Genomic DNA, 16032 nt, shown 5'->3' with positions numbered 1-16032 from the left:
AAACCCATAGAAATGTATACTTTTACATACATTTTATTGTAGTGAATTACAATAAATAATTATAAGGAATATGATCTTTTAAAAATTCAGCAAAAAAAAAAAAAAAAAAGAAACACAGCTAAAAGGGGCAGTTCACAGAATATAAATACATATTTATAATAGCTCCCCAAAACAGAAAAGAGGAATACTGTCCTTTCTAAAATGGCAGAGGGTTGGCAATCCTAAAGGGGAACCCCATTTCTACCCTTTCAGTTTCCCAGACATTTTACCTAGAAGAGACTGCTTCCCAGTCTCTTAAGGGGGAACAGAATCATTACAATCCAGTGTTTCTTGCTTCTTCAGCTAAATGGCACGCCTTCTCACATCATGCATCCTGCTTGGGATTCTCTTTTAGTTGCCAAGCAACATTAAATTGCTTAGCCCAGGAGCTAAAAGCTCTGCCTCTGAAGTCAGACTTCCTGGATGGTGTTCCTGCTCTGCCACTTGCTAGCTCTGTGACCTTGGGCAACTTGCTTAATCTCTCTGTGCCTGTTTTTCTCATCTTAAAAACAAAGCGCAGCACGTTGTGATGAGCACTGGGTGTTATACACAACTAATGAATCGCTGAACACTACATCAAAACCAATGATGTATACATGTTGGCTAATTGAACATAATAATAATGATGATGATGACTTTGACAATAATAGGATGACAACAATGACAACAAAGCCCAAACTGTACCTCCCTTATAGGGTTGTGGTAATTAAACGGAATACAAAGTGCTCAGAAGAGTGCCTGACAGGGTACACACATGCGTATGTGCTGTTATTTGTTTAAAATTGCTGAGAACACAACTTTTAAACCTGAAGCAAAAAAAAAAATCCTTGTTCATATCATTAACATTTTTTGAGAAGCTTTTGGAAGTTGTGGGTAATCAATCTCCTATGATACCCTAAAAAAAGCTCTCCATGCTGAAAATAACACAGAGCTATTTCCTCTTTTTTTGTTGTCCCCTCAGGATGAGGATGTCTTAGATGTTTTTCACTCACTCACTCACTTGGGCACAAGAATTATTAAGTGCTGATTCTGCGTTATACTGAAATAGGACTCAGAGAGAGCAGATGACTTGCTTAGGGTCATACAGCCAGGAAAGAGCAGAGCTACGATTCAAACCCAGGTCTGTGCTTCTATGCCTTGTGTTCTCTTCTCCACTGTGCCTTCTGGCAAAGTCAGGCACTCTTCTGAGCACTTTATATTCTGAGCACTGGTCTATTTTGAGGCTCCATGGGGGTGTTTGACCAAGAGAACTGTACCCTGAAGGGCTGGCAGCTGTATGAAACTGCCTGTGCTGGCCTTCAGAAAGGCCTTCCTGAAATGGCCGCAGGTCACCTTGGAAGGGGCAGCATCACCCAGCCCATCCCCTAGGCTTTCCATTATCACGAATCCTGACACAACCCCCATGCTCTATAGGACACTGGGGCTCTAGAATTGCCAAGTCCTTACCTGAGGTTCCCATGAAACTCACGGACGTCAGTCGCCCGGGCTGCATGTTTCTCCGAGCTAGAAGGACCATAAAGGCAGTGTGAAGTCACACACAAGGACCTGCTGGGCTTCCCAGGCCCGGTACCATTCCCGGACCCCTGCGATGTACAGGAAGTGGCTTGGCTCAGTGACATGGGGTATGAAGGAAACAGCACCAGACCGCCGGCAAGGTTCTACTACTTTCTAGCTCTGCAATCTTAGGCAAGGAGACTTAATCTCTGAGACTCAGTTTCTATCATCGAACTCACAAAGGTCACCAAGGATAAATGAAATAATGACTGGAAAGCACTAACCCGGAACCTGGCACTGAGCAGGTCCTTAGGAAATGTGCAAGGCGTCTGGTCCAACTGTGTGAGCTGCAGGAGCGAAAAGCAGAGTGGGGAGTGAAAACACCTCCTGGCTACTGATTAAGGGCTTTGTAATGGACATTTGGTTTGTTTTATAACCCCCCTTTTCTGCTACATCCAGATCCTTGAGGGAAAATGAGGCCTGAGTGGTCAGGAGGAAAAACAGAGCTCTTCATACGGAGGGGTACCCATCCCTTCAACCATGCGTCCATTCAACAAACATTTATGCAACGGCTACTGTGTAGCAGGGACTATGCTAGGTGCTGGGTGTTAAGTAGCTGATCAGGACAGAGAAGGAAGGCCCTCAGTCCTGGGGGTTCCTGCTTGTGTGAAGCCCACATTCTAGTGCAGGCAAACAAGAGACGAACACATAACCAGATCTAAGAAAATAGCTCCAAGACATTTAAGTACCATGAAGGAAAAATAAACACAGAGTGAGATGTGGAAAAACAGAGGAGCACTGAGTTTAGATAGGGATTTTGAGTAGAGCCTCTTGGAGGTGACATTTCAGCTGAGATCTGAAGGTGAGAAGGAGCCAGCCCATCAAAGGGCAGAGGGAGGGTGGCTGTAGGTGGAGGAAAGAGCAGGAGCAAGACCTGCAACTGGAGAGGGCGGGGCTGACAGAGGAACACAAGGAGGACAGACTTCCTTCACACGGTACACAGTGAAGGGTCTGGGTTTCTTCTAAACCACTGAACTCAGGCAAGAAGTGACATGATCATGGACAGTGCCAGAGTGCATATCTGCAGTATATCTTGGAGGGATAATCAGCATATTCATAAATATCGAAGATCAGAATCCTAAAACAACAGGGCTGGAGACGATCTTACATGTGTCAGGTTCAGCTCCCGGTATTACAGAAGGTGAAACTGAAGCCCAGAGAAGAGGACATGGGCTATAAGCAAGGTCATAGATGGAGCTGGGTCTAGAACCCTAACCTACCAGGTTGGTCCCTGGCTCTCCTAGGTCAGAGCTATGGGCTCGGGCTAGGTCCATGCCTGTGAAAACAGAAGCAAGAGGGTCCCCTCTCCATGGACACCCCCTTTTGGAGTGCACACACACAGAGGTTTACTCTGAAAACAAGGGCAGAGACCTCCATGGAACACAAACATCCTCCCTAGGTGTGTGTGAAACTCGGCACTTTTCTTGGGAAATGGAAGTTTTGGCTTTCTTCCTCTGCAGTCCCAGGGAAGGTCCTGGGAAGGCACTGACCTGCTCTGTAATCCAGGCTCCACGGGTAGGATGGAACAAAAGGAGTCTGTGATGATGGTCACCACTGATGCAACGTGGTGGGCACACTTTCTTGAGCCCACATGGGTCGGGGGCTGAGTGGGCCAGCTCAGGGCTTATGAGGAGATGGCCATACTCCCTAAGAGCAGTCCTTAAAGACAGTTCTTTCACTCCCTAATTTGTCCCTAATGAGCTCTTTCAAACCCACCGGAAGGCTCTCAGTTCTGCTCCAGTCCTGCTCCCGTGGGCCCTTGGGGGAGGCAGTCCTTCCAAACTCCCCCTACTGGCTTGGCTGGCTCTGACCTACTCAGCAGAGAGGGGAAATCTCGCTATCCCACTGACCTGTCTTGAGGCTCTGTCCCTCTTGAACCCGAGAATGCAGGTCCAGCCCATGGCCAGGCTTGGCGGCCAGGCCTGAGAGTGGTTTGGCAGGGGACTCTGCTCATCCATATGGAACCACTTTTTCCCCTCTGAAGATGATAAGCTTTGGGGCTCATTTTTTGTGGGCTCAGCAAAAATTCTTAAAAAAGGACTGATGTGTTTCACTATGAGAGTGAGGATACAAGCCTAGCAGGAGCCCTGGTCCAGGGGAGTTCCAAAGTACATTGGAAGGCATGACAGAGCACACAGCTCTTCCTGGAGGCAAAGCCCAGCCTCATCCCGGACTCCCCCAACCTCTGTGCCAAAGAGCCTGGACCTGGATATTCGAAAACTCCACAGAGGGGGCCTGGACCTCAAATGCTACATCCACCTGAAGAGCTGGGTTCATAGCAGTCATCTCAGTCTGGCCTGAGGGCCCCCAATCAAGGCCACTGTCCCATCATCACCTCCCCACACCTACAAAAGGAGATTTGCGCTGAACCTCCTCTTGTTTGGCACATGCTCCTCCACTTGCTCTGGGAGGGGCCGATGCAGGAGACTTCCAGGCTGACAGAAGCTGGGGGTCCACGCTAGGGTCTTGAGCATAGTACTAGGTATCACTAGGGACACAAAGATGGTTAAGATGAGATGCCCCCCATGCCCCATCCCTGACCCGGCAGCTTGCAATCTTCCCAGGAAAATGATATGCACCTTGGATTACATTACACAGGATTTCAGATAGATGGGCCCAGGGGATTGTTCTCAGCCTGACGGAGCAGATGGCTAGAAGCTAAGCTGAGGCTCTGCATGGGATGGTCTGGGTTTAGAACCCAAAGGATGGAACATTCCAGAAGGAATTCCTGAGAGGGAGGACTCCAAGCAAGGCAGTCAAGGAAGAAACCATCTGGCCCTTTACAGAGGAGGAGGTGATCAACAAGTGAATAAGGGTATGAACTGAAAGCAGAGCTGGACAACACAGGAAAACAAAGGCACTGGGTGAGGAGGTTTAGGAAGAGGACTGAAGGTCAGCTGAGGTGGAGATCACCGTCAGGAAGTAAGGAAAGCAAGGCAAGCAAGGCTTCTGGGGCAGGGGTCCAAATCAGGGAGAAGTGTCTGGGCTACTGGTTGGGTAAGGCCTGCTGAGGCTAGGGCAAGGTTGCTTGAGCTGAGCCACTGTGGGGTGGGAGAGACACTACAGAGGTCCCAAGGCAGCCAGGTACGTGCTAGCCGGCAGTGACTGGGGCTCTGTCCCCCCAGGTGCTGAGCAACACAGGAGACAGAGCCAGGTGAGAGCAGCTTCCCGCTGTGGGTTAAAGAACATCTGCTTCTGAGAGGTGATGACCCACTGGACACGGCTGGGTCATTTAGGGCTTGACCATGGGCCTGCTAACAAAGCGTTGCAGCAGCTCCCTTAAGGACAGCAAATAGGAAAGCACAGTGTGCAGTCCCTGCCTGGCAGCACGTAGCCACCCAGCATGAAGGACAGTCATTCAGGAAGGGCTCCGCTGCCTTCCAAACTGCCTAGGCTTTGGGCAGAGGCCTTCTCCTCCGTGCGAGTGTCCAGCCCCTGGGGCAACACAGGGCCTCTGTTCCAAGACAAAAAGCATGCTGAAGTGACACCAACCATGTCTTTCTTTACCTTGGCAATCTCATGCCCACACCTAAATATAGATGCTTGTGTGGAACATCTGCCTGCTGCCGCGGAATTGGTAAAGTCCAACTTACAGCAGAAGGGCCCAGTGTTAAGACTCTAGAAGCTTTTCACTGTGTGTTGTTAGAATCCCAAGTTCCTTTTTGTTCAGACTGAACATCCTCAGCTACAGGTGAAGAGGCCACATGGCCCCGCAGAAGGGGACAACCATGCCTGCAGGTTAGACACGCATATTTTCACTAGGAGGGAGGAGAAGACACAGAGCCCAAGGGCCCCAGCCTGAGGTTATCCTCTCTGGTCAGTACTTTTCCAGGCCAGATTGCTCAGAAATACCGTAATTCTCAAGTTTTCCTTTGTGGCTACACATTTCTGATGGTGGGAAACCTGGACCTTAAGATACAATTCAAGTTTTTAAAATTGCCATAACTTGAAAGAACTTAAAATTTTAAGAGCAGAAAAGAAGCGTAGTTCAATTTTTCTTCATAAATACATTCTTGGGGCGCCTGGGTGGCTCAGTTGGTTAAGTGTCTGCTTTTACCTCCTGTCATGATCCCAGCCAGGGTTCTGGGATCAAGAAGCCCCTGCTCAGTGGGGAGTCTGCTTCTCCCTCTTCCTCTGCCCTTCCCCCCATTTCTGCTTGCTCTCTCACTCTCTTTCAAACAAATGAAATCTTAAAAAAAAATACATAAAAAATCTACTTTATAAACAATTCAGTGTTTCCTGCTTCTAGTTTCTTTCGTTTTTTTTTCTTTTTTTTTTTTTTAGTTTGTTGATAAACACCAGGCACGAAGTCCAGAAGGCTGCATTTTGGTTAACAATGAACAAAGGAACAACTGTGGCTTCAAAAACTAAAATCTTTGAAGAATCAGCTCCGTGTCTTCCCATCTTTCTCCGAAAATAATTTTTAATGATAGTTTCAGTCTTTTTAGAAAACAGTTTCTGCTTCAATGTATTTATGCAAAGGGTGGCTATTTTCACAGAATGGGGCTCTTCTAGTGGTCCCACACTACCCTGAGAAGGAGGTAAATGAAAGTTCACACTGGGAGCAGCATCAAAACCCAAGCAGAAGAATAACACAAAGCAAACTCGTGTACGGGCCTAGCTTTTTAAAATCACACTTAAAAATCACTTTATCTTTCTTAATAAATTACTGCAAGCTGAACTAGGAAAAAAGTCACTCCAGAGGAGGTTTACAATATAAATAACCGCTAAGAGATCATTTTCTTTGTTTTCGTTGGCACGGGTCTTGCTGAGTTTAAATGCACATGCACCATGATGATGAAAGGAGCCTGGAGAGTAGGGCTGGGGGACAACAGCCCAGTGTGGCCACCAGAGAGAGACCACTCCAGGCAGATCATGGCCCCAGGCGTCCCTGGGGTCTGGGGGGCTTGAGGTCAGGGACTCTGGGTAAAGAGCACTAAGCCCACACTCTCCCTCTACTCTGCACAAAGGCACCCCTCTAGGCTGTTCCTATCTTGGGGCCCTTCCTCCAGCCCTCCCCTCTCAGGCTGGACCTGCTCCTCTTTTCCACCCTTCTGGGAAACCCTCCAGCTTAGCACTTGGGTACCAGATTGTAGAAGCCAATTCCAACACCGGGGGATAGGGGATGGCATACAGACAAATGAATAAAACTCAAGGCCTCTGTCAGAACACTTTTACTCTATTAACAACAAAGCTTGTTCTTCCTGCCTGCTGGGCACGACGGTAAAACACCACTCTTATGTTACCTAGATCCATCCTCAGCCCACAGGGAGATGGTGTGACTGCTCACTTGGGGAGCAGAGGAGAGAGAGGAGAGAGGCCTGTGTTCTCTGCTACCCATTCCATCTCCCTCTCTGTACCTCCGACTCATCCTCCCAGGCCCAGCCCTCTGTCCTTTTCCTCTCCTGGGGGTCCAGCACAGGGCACCTCTGGTTTACTCATTGCAGAAGACATGCTCCAGGCCAGGGGCTGCATCTCCGTGGCGTGCCTGCAGCTCTCACACAGTGCTAGTAACGGCTCAGTAATCATAAACCAGACATACAGCAGCAAGTCGGCGTCAGCGAATGCTTGTGGAATGAAGGCATAAAAGAACGGACCACACTATGTCAATTCTCTCCTTACCATTTTGCTTCTCAAGCTCCCTGAGGGTAGGAACCCCGCCCCACCCCTCACCACCCCCACCACACCAGCGCCTACAGGCCTGCAACGCTGCCCAGCACAGGAGGCTCAGGGATGCACTTGTCTGTCTGCAGGCGTGACATGCCATCTTGCCCTGTCTAAGTCTTAATAAGTTGTCGCTTCCTACATGATGATTCTGGGGAAAATCAAATAATTGAATGTGATGATTAAATTAAACTGATTGACTGAATAATGCCAGCAAAGTGTTTGGAAGAGTGCTTGGCATACAACAGGCACTCAAAACACGTTAGGTGCTGTTATTAGTATTCTTATCAGGTCTAGTTTTGGCTATTTAAGAAGCTTCAAAATACTGTGTTGTCATGGTGAAGTTTAGTGAAAGCTGACACACAAACTTGTAGACCATGTGACTGTTGCTTAGGCTTAAGGAGGATTACAAAAGGGTGACATGCTCAGTGCCATCCAGCAAAGGCCTGGTGCAAGGAAGTGGGGTGTCCCTGTGAGGAAGGTATTTGCCTCACCATGCAGGTCGCACACATAGGCTGAGAGGTAAGTAAGTGCCAAGCATGAAGTGAGGGGAGGTCCCCTCCGGTCCCCAAGTTCCTCCCACCTCTCAGGCAGGACAGCAGGCCTAGGTTCCCAACCTCACACTCTTCCTCCTCGTTTCCCCCAGGACCCTAGCATTGGCTAGGGACCATGCACAGCCCCTGCACCCTGAGTGCCAGGTCCAGATTGGAACAGCTGGGTTTTAGTCTTGACTGTGACCTACTAGCTGAGAGCACGGGGCTGAGGGAGGTGAAGCTGGTTCTAAGGAACTCCACGCTCCCCGGCGGGGAGGGGCCACCACAGGGAGGAAGGCATCCTCATTTTAAAGAATAAAACAAGGGAAGCAAGAGCAAAAATAAACTATTGGGACTTCATCAAGATCAAAAGCTTTTGCACAGCAAAGGAAACAGTTAACAAAACCAAAAGACAACTGACAGAATGGGAGAAGATATTTGCAAACAACATATCAGATAGAGGGCTAGTATCCAAAATCTATAAAGAACTTATCAAACTCAACACCCAAAGAACAAATAATCCAATCAAGAAATGGGCAGAAGACATGAACAGACATTTCTGCAAAGAAGACATCCAGATGGCCACAAGACACATGAAAAAGTGCTCCACATCACTTGGCATCAGGGAGATACAAATCAAAACCACAATGAGATCCCACCTCACACCAGTCAGAATGGCTAAAATTAACAAGTCAGGAAATGACAGATGCTGACGAGGATGCGGAGAAAAGGGAACCCTCTTACACTGTTGGTGGGAATGCAAGTTGGTGCACCCACTCTGGAAAACAGCATGGAGGTTCCTCAAAAAGTTGAAAATAGAGCTACCCTATGACTCAGTAATCGCACTACTGGGTATTTACCCTAAAGATACAAATGTAGTGATCCGAAGGGGCACGTGCACCCGAATGTTTATAGCAGCAATGTCTACAATAGCCAAACTATGGAAAGAACCTAGATGTCCATCAACGGATGAATGGATAAAGAAGATGTGGTATATATACACAATGGAATACTATGCAGCCATCAAAAGAAATGAAATCTTGCCATTTGCGACGATGTGGATGGAACTAGAGGGTATTAGGCTTAGTGAAATAAGTCAATCAGAGAAAGACAACTATCATATGATCTCCCTGATATGAGGAAGTTGAGAGGCAACGTGGGGGCTTTAGGGGGTAGGAAAGGAATAAATGAAACAAGATGGGATCAGGAGGGAGACAAACCATAAGACTCTTAATCTCACAAAACAAACTGAGGGTTGCCAGGGGGCGTGGGGTAGGGAGAGGGTGGTTGGGTTATGGACATTGGGGAGGGTATGTGCTATGGTGAGTGCTGTGAAGTATAAACCTGGAGATTCACAGACCTGTACCCTTGGGGTTAATAATACATTATATGTTAATAAAAAATTTTTAAAAAATAAAGAATAAAACAAATGAGTTACTAGTCATCACTAAAGAGAACCGGAGAGAGAACAATCATGACTAAGCGGAGGTCACCGATGGATGGGGAGTCAGGAAGGCAAAGGAGGGGGCACATTTCATGATGCGGTCTAGGTTGGGTACTAGTTGGAAAGAATTTTATTTTTCTGGCCTGTTTTCAACTAGAGCAAATCATTACTTCCTAACGCAGCATCCAAGTTTCTCAGAAAACCAACTAAAGCCGTTCTTCTGGAAGTAACTTCTGGGAAGACATAACGCAGGTCACTGTGTCTCTTTAAATTCAAAAGGTTGCACTTCCTTCAAAGTTTATCTTAGTGTGCTCAACAGAAGGAAGTCCACACATGCACACACACACACCCAGGAGCGTTGCTGCGGAGAACGTGTTGCTGCTTGCGAGGCCTTGCTCGCCTTGTGAGTGGCTCTGACAACCGGATGAACTGTTCAGAGCAGACAGTTTGTTTAGTCACGTCTGCTGAGGTGGGAAGGATGTTACATACAGCACATCTGTGCTGGCTCTCTCCGCATGGGTCGTGCGGTCCTCAGGCCTGCCTCTAACCACCCCCATCTCCCCAGCCAGAGCAAGAGGCAGAGCCACAAATGCCAAGGACACACCTTCTCCACCACTTTCAAATTAAAAAGGAGCAAGTACCAGAAAAGGCTGCAGGCTCCTCCTCTCGCATCAGCCATAGTGAGGTTAAGAACAGGGCAAAGAGCAGGGGAAAGAGCTGGTGTCTGAAGGTGACAATGTCACAGAGCGATCTCTGCCCCAGTGTTCTCATGGGGAAATACAAACTCCTTACCCAGGCTGGCTTTTCATTGTCCCAGAACATGACCCTCTTCCACCTGGTTCACATGCCCTCTTGCCTAGCTATGCTGGATGCTTCCCACTGTCACCCGGATGTACCATTCTCTGCTTTCAAGGCAGTATTTTTCTCACCACAATGTCCCCCAGGCCCACCTCTGCAATTCCTATCTGTTCTGCAAAAAGCCTTCTCCCACCTCTCTTGCCCCCACAGCTGATGGTTTATGTAGTTATGAGAGTTCAACAACATTCTATGTATGACTTCTCTTGTGTTCTTGATTTCTGACCTCATTTTTGTAATGTTACTTTTAAATTTTATCAAAAAGAAACAACAGATCTGAAATGGAGTCACTTCCACTAAGCCCCACATCAGCAAACTAAGACTTCATACCCAACTTAAGTGCAGTTACAACCTCCCCCTAAATGGGACCTTTAACCAGTCAACATGGAGAACCCTGGTTAGCACGCAGAGGTAATCTGCTGATAGGCCCCTTTTTGTTCCCCTGAAGAGGGCATTCTTGCCTAGAACAATGTATTTTTTGCTAATAATTTTCTTTTTTCCATTTCCTCTCTGCTTTTAAAAACCTTTCCTTTTTTGCAATTCAATACAGAGGCTGCCTGATTCATAAATCACTCAATAAAGCCAATCAGATCTTTAAAATATACTCAGTTGATTTTCTGTTATTTAACATTTTTTATGTGCACTTTGTATTGCCCCTCCTACTGGACTTGATGTTATACTATGATGTCAGAGACAAGCCTTCTGTACTATAGTCTTCTCCAGGACTCTGCTGGTGAATAGCACAAAGGAGGTACACAGCCTTCTGACTCAGTAGATATTAGTGATAATAAATGACTAACTCTAAACTCCCGGAAGGCAGGAGAGGTGACTTATGCTTCTATAAGGTACGTGCCATTGAAACTTGGATATACCTGGACACATCAGCAGGGGCTGCCACTTGCTGATTTAACAGCAGTGTCAATAGATATGGGGTGAATGAAGTCAACATTCTTGTGGGCTGAAAACAGGATTCAATATAGAAAACACTGTCTTGTGAAATTAGAATGGTAAACAGAACCTTTCTTCATTGAAGTATTTATTTACTTTGCTGCATATATTCCCATGGTCCCCCAAATGAGAGGGTGATAGCAAGCCCACAACTGAAGTAGAAATGAATGCACTGGTGGCCTTCAAGCAATAGGCAAAGTGGGGAAGATTGAATGATTCACGCAGATAGGCACAGAAACAGAATATGTACCAAATCACTTCCTATTGCATTTCTGCATAGATAAGGATGAGAAATCCCAAAGCAGGAAGGCAGTGTACTGTTTCCAGTGCAGTTAAAGTCCTTTCTAGGACATAAGTTTCTCAAACTTTGATATGTTTGCTTCCTAAATAAACTCTGTGGGGTCCTACACTCTAACAATTGCGCCTACGAATATGAATGCCTGCGTTCCTTCCCACCCAGTCCTGGTACACACTGATAAATGTGAGATGTCTGTATAACATGAAAAATAATCCACTGTCATCGATACCCCAGGAGTTCCCAGGAATGCAAATTCTTAACTACAGGAGATAGTTATTCAGGGACAGGTGGAGGAGAATGAGAGTGTCTCAGGAATGCTAAGATAGCGCAACATAAAAAAAAAGAAATCTAGTATCTTAGTATACCACATTTCTCATTTTTATAAAAGGATAAAAAATTTAAACATCTTAGTAGATCAGGAAAAGTTAACATCCACTCACAATTTTAGCAAAACGGCAAATCTGTAACAAAAGGAAGCTTCCTTAATCTAATAAAACCTACAGTAGATATCATGGAAAATGGTAAAACTTGAAAAGCATTCTAAGTAAAGTCAGGAACAATTCAAGGAAATCTGCTGTTAGTGCTTTGATTCAACATTATTTTGGCAGCCTTAGCGAATGAAATAAAACAAGAAAAAGCAAGGAGGTATACAAATTGAAGAAGAGCCCAAACTACTGTTAGTTGAAAAAAGGTACAACAGTCTGTGTGGAGAATCTGAAAGAAATTTCAGGAACGCCTCGCTGGCTCAGTTGGTAGAGACTGCAACTCTTGATCTCGGGGTTCTGAGTTTGAGCCCCATGATGGGTATAGGGATTACTTAAAAAAAATAAACACTTTAAAAATAAATAGTAAATAATAAAAGGATTTTCAGACAAACTGTGAAAACTAATGAGATAGGTCAACAGTGTTGTTGGGCATATAAGCAACATATAACAACCAACAGTTTTGCTATATGCCAATAAAAATCAATTTCAAAAATGTAACAGAAGGAATCAGGACATTATTTAAAAATCTCATTGTTTATAAGTTGGAAGTTTAAAAACAAAGTCAAACAAAGTATGGTTCAAGGTTACAGAATCTTACTCTCTGCCTATGAATTTGGAAAAAAAGAGCGGCAATAATCAATCTGTATTGGCACAGAATTCTACGGTTTACTGAGTACGATATTTACTTTGTATAGTAAGAAATATATCAGTAAAGAAGAGTTGAGTGGCTGCCAACAAGTGTGCATTTCTTTTTAGGGTAATGAAAATGTTCTGAAACTGATTGTGGTGATGGTTGCACAATATTTTCTGTGAAAATATTAAATATTGTACACTTTTAGTTGGTCAGTTGTAGGACATGTGAATTATATCTCAGTAAAGCTGTTATTAAAAAACAATAAATTAACAAAAAGACAAAAGAACTTCTCCAGGCGAACACATCTTAGAGCTGACAGTAAAGTGTCACCTGCTTGGTAAATTTTTCCCAACAGGTGTAAAGTCTATTTTTATTTTCTGCTTTAACTTCAGAAGAATCTTTGGAAATACTGCTAACTCCCTTTGGGCTTTATTTTATAGTTGGAGAAACTGAAATGCAGAACCTTGCTCAGTCTGGGAAAGCTTCATGGAGAAAGGGAAATGAGTGGATCATGTTTGCCCTAGAAAGTTCTGGGGAACCTAAAGAAGAAAATAGGTCTGGAGGATAAAAGCTGACAGCTTTATTGAGGAAGAAAAAGTGTGAATGAGATGATTAGGCTGGAAACTCCCTGAACTAGTACCTAGTCAGAGTCTCAGCCAAAGGAAGGATTCAGTAAATATTTCTTTAGTACATAAATAAACAAATGGATAAACACCACCAACAAAAAAGAAATAGATATTTTGGTCTTTGTCTGTGGCTTTTGGCTACAGCTCCTAAAATGTTTGGAATTTCCTGGGTGACAGAAGCATCTTCCGTTCTAATGAGGTGAGCCTTGGTGGGCTCCTGGATGGGGGCTGGTCCCTAGAAAGAACAAACCATATCAGAAACTTGGAACTTTCAACCCCACCTGCCATCCTTGGGGGAGGGGAAAGGAGCTGGAGATTTAATTAATAATCAATAATCAATCATGCCTACATGACAAATGCTTCATAAAAAAACCCCTAAAGTATGGGGTTTGGAGAGCTTCAGGATTGAACACACTCAGGTGCTGGGAAGGTGGCATCTCCCAGAGGACACAGAAGCTCCACAACTCTTCCCGCATACCTTGCCCTATGGTCTCTTCTATCTGGCTTTTCCTGAATTCTTTTTTTTTTTTTTTTAAGATTTTATCTATTTATTTTAGAAAGAGAGAGAAAACAAGAGTAGGGGGAGCGGCAGGAGGAGAGGGAGAGGCAGAGAGTCCCAAGCAGCATAGTGCCCGACGCAGGGCTCAATCCCATGACCCTGAGATTGCAACCTGAGCAGAAACCAAGTCAGACGCTCAACCAACTGAGCCACCCAGGAACCCTTGAGTTCTATTTTTTTTATAATAAACCAGCAACTGGTAAGTAAACTGTTTTCCTGAGTTCTGTGAGCTGCTTTAGCAAATCACTGAAACCGGAGAGGGGGTCATAGGAATCCCTAATTTGTGAGCCAGGTCAGACAGACTGTGCGTTACTTGGGGATCTACTACTTGCAAGTGGCACCTTAAGGAAGGCGTGTGGTGGAAGGGCAGTCCTGTGTGACTGAGCCCTTAACCTGTCTCCGGACAGACAGGGTCAGAGTCAGATTGATTTGCAGGACACACAGGCTGTGTCCAGAGAGAACTGGAGAACAGCTCGGTGTGGACATCTACGAATTTAGAGGATAGAGATGTTCTGTGAGTCAGACAAACCATTTTTCCTTCCAACGAGGCTTGTCAAGTTGCACAGTAACACTACAGATTCTCAAATTGTCCTGCGAGGGTGAATCTATTTTACATGTGAGGAAACAAAGGCTACAGAGTTTCTCAGTCTCTAGTCCTCTGCTTCAAAAAAAGTTTATAACTAGATATTCATTCCGGCTGCATAAAAGATGCTCCATCAGCAAACAAGTGAGTACCTACCAAATGCCAGGGCAAGGCAGAAACAAATCCCACCGAGGATTTACTGCAAATCTCTTCTGCATGAAGTCAACCACTCAGAACAAAGAGGAGCAGCACTTTTTTTCTACTCCCCTGGAAATAGCTAATGTGAGATTTGAACGGAGGAATAAATGTGCCTCAGTTCCATCCTCAATCCTGAAGCAGCTGGGGACAACACAGAATGTGGGTTTTGCTGCATTGTTTTAAGCAATTTGCCCACTGATAGGGAGCTGTGTTCTTAATGATGTACAGAGTAGGTACCCTCACCTGAAAGATGACAGGATAATGGGGGGGGGCGGTCTGCTATGGACTCAGAATGCATGGTATTTATTGGTGGCCGTAAGAACAGACTGCACATCCTTTATTAGAATTCTTCCACTTTTTGGAGAAACATGCAGCAGCTGCCACCATTTTATTATAGGGCACTTTTCTGGTTCTCTAACATGCCACAGTCAGGGAAACCCCACAGTCAGGGAAACCCTAATCCCATTTTTCAGCTCTCTGATACAGATTTCCCTGGTGGTGCCATGCAGTGGAATGGGCTGCTCTACCAATTGCTGGAAGGAAATGCCTGCTTCACCCTCTGTTAAATGAGGCGGCGGGGGAAGCCTGCCAGGCAGATCATCAGAAGTAGGGTGCACAGAACAGGGAGAGGTGTGGGGCTCCTTCTGATGGAGAAACATGGGTGAGAAAAACAGAGAATGCTTCAAACCGTTGTTTTTTTTTTTTTTTTTTTTTCAGATAGAAGTTTGTTTTATTGAATAACTGATCTGCCTTATTGCTGAGGCCACTATGTACAGACAAAAGAGAGGGAGTTTTATTTCTTGGTCTCTTCCTCCTTGGACAGAGTCTTGATGATTTCCTCCTTCTTGGCCTGGAGCCGCGCTTCCTTGGTCTTTGATCTGCGGGCCTCATCCTGGTCAGCCAGAAGCTTCTTGCGAGCCTTGTCTGCCTTCAGCTTGTGGATGTGTTCCATGAGAATCCCCGCTAGTTTTTGAACACGTTACCCTTCACTTTCAGGTACAGGCTGTGATACATGTGGCGATCAATCTTCTTAGATTCACGGTATCTTCTGAGCAGCCGGCGCAGAATTCTCATCCTCCTCATCCAGGTTACCTTCTTGGGCATTCGAGCATTGGCAGTACCCTTCCTCTTACCAATGCCCATATGCCTGCCCTTCCGGCGGGCCAAAGTGTTCTTCCGGCACCGAGCCCGGGAATGGACAGTCACAGGCTTCCGGATGATTAGCCCATCTTTGATTAGTTTTGGATCTGCTGACGGGAATTGGCATTGGCGATTTCATTGGTCTCATTGGGGTCCAACCAGACTTTCTTTTTGCCACAGCGCAGGACACTGGAGGCATGCCTCTTCTGAAGCCTGCTTTTGAACAAGATTTTTACAAACTCTTTTGCCTGTTTTAGCCTGGGGCTGCATACTTGAAATGATAAAAGCAGTTCTTTCAACTCATTGTTAAATCCTAGAATTCCCACAGCTAGTATCAACATGCCAGGCTGTGGCTACAGAAAACAAAGGGGTGGGGGCCAGGGCCGGGGGCCACAAGGTGTTCCAGTTAAAACCAGACAAGTAGAAATGCAAGATTTTGTGTCCCACCAACCCTTTCCACAGGCATGGTTGA

At 45.7% G+C, this 16032-nt stretch overlaps 1 protein-coding gene and 1 pseudogene across 1 annotated transcript in view; both read right to left on the bottom strand.

Moving 5' to 3' along the window:
* ATG7 (autophagy related 7) overlaps nucleotides 1-16032 on the bottom strand; it is a 244917-nt gene that overhangs the window by 15981 nt on the left and 212904 nt on the right. The gene's annotated exons all lie outside the window — the stretch shown is intronic.
* On the bottom strand, nucleotides 15135-15916 carry LOC116857492 (annotated as a pseudogene).

The sequence above is a fragment of the Lontra canadensis genome, unplaced genomic scaffold, assembly GCF_010015895.1.
Source record: "Lontra canadensis isolate GAN:19392208 unplaced genomic scaffold, GSC_riverotter_1.0 scaffold124, whole genome shotgun sequence".
NCBI lineage: Eukaryota > Metazoa > Chordata > Mammalia > Carnivora > Mustelidae > Lontra > Lontra canadensis.
This window is presented reverse-complemented; position numbering and strand designations above follow the sequence as displayed.